Raw genomic sequence first — 6,575 nt, forward strand, 5'->3', positions numbered from 1 at the left:
TAGCCGCTCATTGGGGGCAACTTGGAAGGATTTAGGAGAAACAAATAAGGAGATAAGAAAATATTTATGAGCTAAATAATTGTCAGAGAAATTTTATTTTCCCCCTTCACTTGAAATTTAGAAAGCTGGTACTCCCTGGCTATTCTGCCTTAGAGGAAAGAGACATGTGTGGGGCAGGGGAAGAGAGGAGCTGGGAAGCTGAGTATTCACCCTCAATCAGCAGTCCCTAATAGGGAGGGAGGACCTGCGCCAGAGAATGGGCTTTCTGACCAGTGGCTGCCCCAATTTGCTTCTCAAGCATCTCTGCACGCTTTCCCGCGCCCCCTAGTCGCCATCTCCATACTGCATCCCCACACCAGCCCCCAGTTCAGTGTCTTGGACTTCCTGCCCTCTACCATAGCCCAGTCATGTCTTCCCGCAGCCGAGTGGCCGTGGTGACCGGGAGTAACAAGGGGATCGGCTTCGCCATCGTGCGCGATCTGTGCAAGAAATTCTCTGGGGACGTGATTCTCACCTCCAGGAACCCGACCCTGGGCCAGGAGGCTGTGAAGAAGCTGAAGGACGAGGGACTGAACCCTCTTTTCCACCAGCTGGACATCACTTACTCATAGAGCATTCGGACCCTGCGGGAATTTCTCAAGGAGCGGTATAGGGGTGTGGATGTGCTGGTCAACAACGCTGGAATGGCCTTGAAAGGTAGGACAAGGGGGAGTGAGACTGTGTGTGCTTGTGAATGAAAAGCACTCAAACTGATTGTGCTGCCTGTAAAATACAGACCTCCTCACTCCCGGGGAAAAAAAAAAAAGTCTTTGTAGTGAGTGATCTTAGGGCTTGTAATAGTCACAGGTTTTTAATGCGTTCTCTTGTTGTTCAGTTGTATACAACTCTTCCTGACCGCATGGACCATACTGTCCCTAGGGTCTTCTGGGCAATAATACTGGAGTGATTTGTGCTTTTCTGGAGAATCAACGAATTGAGGCAAAAGGAGGTTAAGTGACTTGCTCAAGGTCCATGTCGGGGATTGAATATGAACTCGAGACTTCCAGATTCCATGCTCCACTTATCCATCTATTTGACCCTAACTCGCGAAATTTCTTTCTATTATTTTGTTTATATCTCCTATTGACCCACTGGTGTAGGTGTTGTGGCCTTGTAGGAGAGTGCTGGCACCTGAGCTGGGGCAATTTCTTTTTGTGTGTTGTATTCCCAGTGGTGTTGTTTGCAGTTTCTTCAGTAAATGCTGCTAGAATTGAAGTTGTTGAATACTTGTACTTGACAAAGCATCTTTATGCAAACTCTCAGATTTCTGAATTTCACAAGGTGTCAAATTCCCTGGAGGTTTTTGGTTAGGTAATGGTATTGTATCCCTCCGATTATAACTCCTGTTTATGTCATAATAAATTGCATTTCTATATAGTCTTTCTCTGAGAAGTAATCCTCTACAAGATTTTCAAACTTGGCTATGTAATGCACCTACAACACTGGGCATTTTGATGAATTTTTCTTCTTTCCTTCAAATCTAGGTGTCCCCAGGGTAGATCACAGGACCTGGATTCAGGTAGACCCAAGTTCAGCTATAGCTTCAGACACTTACTACCTTTGTGACCTTGGGCATATCACTTTAACTTCTGGTTGTCTCAGCCTACTTAACTGTAATATGGGAATAACCAAAGCACCTACCTCAAAGGATTGTTGTGAGAATCAAATAAGATACTATTTGTAAAGTGTCTGTCCCGTAGTAGGAGCTATAGAAATACTTATGTGCCTCCCTTCTCGTTTTAAAATTTTATTAATTTCTTTGCTTTAGAGATAGAAATGTTCAGTTTGGTTACTGTTTAACTTCCTCTTCCCTTTCTACCCCTCCCTCTCTCTCCTTTTCAGCTGGTGATACCACACCTTTTCCTATTCAAGCTGAGGTGACTGTGCAAACCAACTTTTTTTGGCACCAGAGCTGTATCTGCAGAATTACTGCCTCTGATAAAACCCCAGGTTAAATTCAATATCTTGAATACAAAGCAATAACCTTGTTTATACAAGGAGGAAAGATTTAGAATTATCAAACATTAAGTACTAAACAAAAGATCTGAGTTCTGACTCCAATTCTAACAATGTGCTCTTTCTGATCATTCCTGTTTTTCTGGGCCTTTATTCTAACACTTGTAAAGAAGAAACAATATTTCATCCTCTCTACTGCCACTCCTATCTCTGTTTCTAGATACCTATGTTCCACCCTTTTCTTTCAAGGACACTGGGAAATGTTTGATTATATTACATGAGTCATATCAAGTATGACTTAGCACAAAAAAGGGGGGGGACTGGAGGAGAATAAAAATACCTGCGTCAAGACCCCTCCCCCAACAACACAGAGAATTCAGAAATAGTATTTGCCCCCACAGAGACCTGAAAATAATGTGTTCCAAAAGGAGACAAATTTAATTTTAAATTCATTGGAAAATACAGCTTGGGAAACCTCCAACACCTTGAAAGAAAGCTTTTTTCCTCTGAATGAGTGAGATCTCCTGGTCAGTTAATGAAACTATAACTATCCATCCTACCACCAGAGTCTTAAATACATCACTTGTTTTTTATGTAGATAATTGGGGGAAGACTGCTTCAACTTCTTAGATTCCCAGGAAGAAGAGAATAATATTTATCATGAAAATCACATTCCTCACCTATCTGTTTTGGACATACACTTTAGGTAAAATAAACATATAACTGGACAAAGAGCAATTTTAAAAATTGTAAAAGAAAAAATTTTGATCATTAAAATAAGACAACTATTGAAATATAGTGTAAATGTTTAAGGTAGCTGGCCTACCTTCAGATGAATTAAGGCAGTCTTTGGAGTAAGAAGTACTTTAATATCTTGAAGATTCATCTTTACCTGCATGATCAAGCATTGTACAGATTATCTTCTTCCTGGAGGCCAGTGATATTTGAGATAATCAGATGATTTAATTTTCTGATTCTCCGGAGAGAGGGCCAAATAATCAGAATAGCAGTAGGGCAAAAGATATAGTAGCCCTATACAAAGCTTACCAGGGGTATATGTGAGTATGCTGGAACCAGCTTAGACCCAAGCTGGTTGTTATATTTCCATCATCAATACTTTACAAATCAGCAAATGTTACAAATCAGAGCTTGATTTATTATGGATTTTATAGACTTAAGAAAGTGATGAGGAAAATGTTAATAATATAAATATGCTTCAAAGTGTGACCTTATATATCCTACACACACACTGCTCCCACCCCCCATAACACAAGATTGAACTGTTCCCTTTCTTATGCCTAGGTGCCGAAGTCATAGACTTGTAGATTACACAGATGCCTCATACCATTGCAAACTGAATGTGGTACTCAGTGTGTGGGAATTACCCCTGAATCAGATGTCTGTGTATTGTCAGATAATCACCTCATCAGAACTAAAATCAGAATAAGATAACTTGATGATGATGATGCTGATGAGAAATACATGGTATGTAACTGAAACAGATTTTCCTAAACAAGTAGTTGACAAAATAAAATGGGAAACAGATAAGAGAAAATGTATCAACCCTGAGTCAAATTATTTTATCTAGCTAGATGCTCAACCAGTTGTAGCAGCAAGCACCCAGTGTCCCCAGGATGGCTGCCCACACAGGTTCTTAGATCTGCTTTTCTAAAGAAAAACAACTCAAAATGGGTTAACAATCATGCTTTAATCAATCAAACATATGATTTACCTTGTTCAGGGGAAAAAGTCAGCACCCCAAACTTCAGAGTATACAAACAGGTTATAAACAGAAGTTATAAGCAGACAGAAACATTTCAAGCAGACAGGCCTCCAACTGTCTTACTATTACATACATCCATACCTCGTCACAGTTACCAGAGAGGGAAACATCAACATCTGGGTTTTCAAAGCCAGGGGCTCTCAATGGTTGCCCAGAGTCTTGTCTGGTCAAATCACACAACACTTCTCAAAGTGAGCCCCAAAACAAAGCCTCACAACAGGGTTTATATAGCCTTCTCCTGGCTCAGAGAATGTCACAACCCTCTGGACCCACTGCCTAATCACAAAGTATCTCCTGAAAAACAAGACTCCTGCCACTGGCTCCAGGTACACTTAAGCCTATCAAAGAGCCTAGGGGCAGGGAAGATCTTAAATTCACATTCCCATTGCACCAGTATCAATTAGTTGACAGAACAAGGAGAGGAAAAGAGCTGAGAAACTCCTTAACTGATAGACATGTGATACATTATACAAGGAAATGACCATCAAAGACCACACTGACTTAGAATATGAACACATTTATAAATTCTTCTGAGGTAGGCTACAAGATGAGCCTTGTCATCTCCTGAAGTAGAAGAGTATAAAATGAGTTTGAAGAATGATTGGCAAGAGATCCAACTAAAAAAAATTATCACAATTCAAAGTTTTAAAAATGAATGTTAAACATTGTTTTTTATATGCAAATGGGAAATAAGATACACAGACAATGGGTATAGAGATCTACCTTTCCCTACAGGAAATAAAAGGGGAAAGGAATAAAGAGAGGGGGTGTGATGATAGAAGGGAGGGCAGATTGAAGGAAGGGGTAATCAGAATGCACACAGTCTTGGGATGTGGGGAGGGAACAGATGGGGAGAAAATTTGGAACTTAACATCTTGTGGAAATGAATGTTGAATGCAGAAAGAAAAAAGAAAGAGAGAGAGAGAGAGAGAAAAACAAACAAAGATAAATCATCCCAAGGACACTTTAGCATGAAAAGAGTACAACAAACAACTTGCAAAATTTTTTATAACAAACTTTGTCTTTCTGGTATGGCTGATCAGACTAAACTCTTTTGAGTGGTCATAGATCTGCTTCAGGATACTTGGAAATGCTTTAAGGCAATGTGCACAATATCATCCACAGAAATATCTAGAGAATGTATCAACAACTTGGACTCTGTGATGATCTCCATTATCATGGGATGCCTCTCCCTTTTTTTATGCCTCACCTAACTTTTATGATAAGAAGGTCATTGAAAAGGAATGTATAATTTTTGTTGCAACATCTTTCAACAGAACAATCATTTGTCCATACATATGTACTTGTGTAGGTAAATGTGTATACATACATGTAATATACATATTATATATGTAATATATATTGTCCATATACAAGTTATGTGCACACGCATATGTATATAGGGAAAAATTCAAATTTCCCCAAAGGCACACTAGCCTGCTCTTTACTTCCTGCTTAAATCATGGTTTGATAGAATTGTCTGTCTCAGAGATACAGAGAGATTTGTATATGGTCAGGCCCCAAGTCAAACAGGAGGAAGAGAGCAGGCTGGAATGCCTCTGAGAAATTGGAGAGTTCCTTTAGAGACCACAAGCCTATGAAAGGCCCATTTTTTAGCACAAACATTTTACCATTGTTACTGTATGGCAAGAAGTCATACAATACAGAAGTCTCTAAAGGATTAAAAACTTATCACTATGGGCAGTAGTAGAGAGGCTCTTGATGGGTATTAGCAGTCTGCAACATAAAACCAATGAGGAACTCCAGAGAATGATAAAAGAGCATTTATGTGATAAGCAGACAACATGGGCCAGTCACATGGTGAGAGCAAGGGATGACAGATACACAGCCATAGTGTTGTCAGGAGAAAATGAGGAAAGTTTCTAGCAAAGGTATTTGTATAGCCTATATCAGATTGCATGCCACCATGGGGGGAAGGGCGGGAAAGGGGAAGGAGAGGGAGTGGGAAAAAATATGGGACTCAATGGATTGTGGAAATGAATGCTGTAAACAAAAAGTAAACAAATTTAATAAAAAAAATTTTAAAGAACTATATGACAAAAAAATCTCTGTTTTATTGCAGGTAGAGTGGTAAATGCCTCTAGCATGGCGAGTTTACTTTATCTTAAAAACTGCAGCCCAGAACCACAACAGAAGTTTCTGAGTGATACAATCACAGAGGAAGAGTTGGTGGGGCTCATGAACAAGTTTGTGGAAGATGCAAAGAAGGGAGTGCATAAGGTTGGCCTACCATGGCTTATGGAGTGTCCAAGATTGGAGTCACTGTCTTGTCAAGAATCCATGCCAGGCAACTGAACGAGCAGAGGAAAGCTGATAATATTCTTCTGAATACCTGCTGCCCAGAATGGGTGAGAATTGACTTGGCAGGACCCAGGGCCCCCAAAAGTACAGAGGAAGGAGCTGAGACCCCAATGTATTTGGCTCTTTTGCCCCCAGGTGTTAGAGAACCTCATGGCCAGTTTATTTCAGAGAAAATGATTGGAAAATGGGAAACTTAATTTGTTAATCCACTCTAGTAATACTTCAGTGCTACACATCTCAAATTTGATTTAAAAGTGCATTTAGAAAGAAATAAAAATTAAAGTACATTTTGTACCTTTACTAATTGTCACAGTTAATTCCTATAAGATGTTCACTTTGAGTTGCCTGCTAATTATGTGAGAGATTTTGTAATGATTAAATATTTTGTTATGTAGGAAAAATAGACAAAATTTATATTGTCTTAATGGAATAAAAAGTTCAAAAAACTACCAATAAATCATTAAACACTCTGAAA

At 39.5% G+C, this 6,575-nt stretch overlaps 1 pseudogene; it reads left to right on the forward strand.

Moving 5' to 3' along the window:
- Positions 1–373: 373 nt before the first annotated feature.
- LOC138151470 (carbonyl reductase [NADPH] 1-like) lies at positions 374–6,575 on the forward strand (annotated as a pseudogene).

The sequence above is a fragment of the Petaurus breviceps genome, unplaced genomic scaffold (assembly GCF_028583685.1).
Source record: "Petaurus breviceps papuanus isolate PSGF00001 unplaced genomic scaffold, PetGlider_PUasm1.0 90897, whole genome shotgun sequence".
Classification (NCBI taxonomy): Eukaryota; Metazoa; Chordata; class Mammalia; order Diprotodontia; family Petauridae; genus Petaurus; species Petaurus breviceps.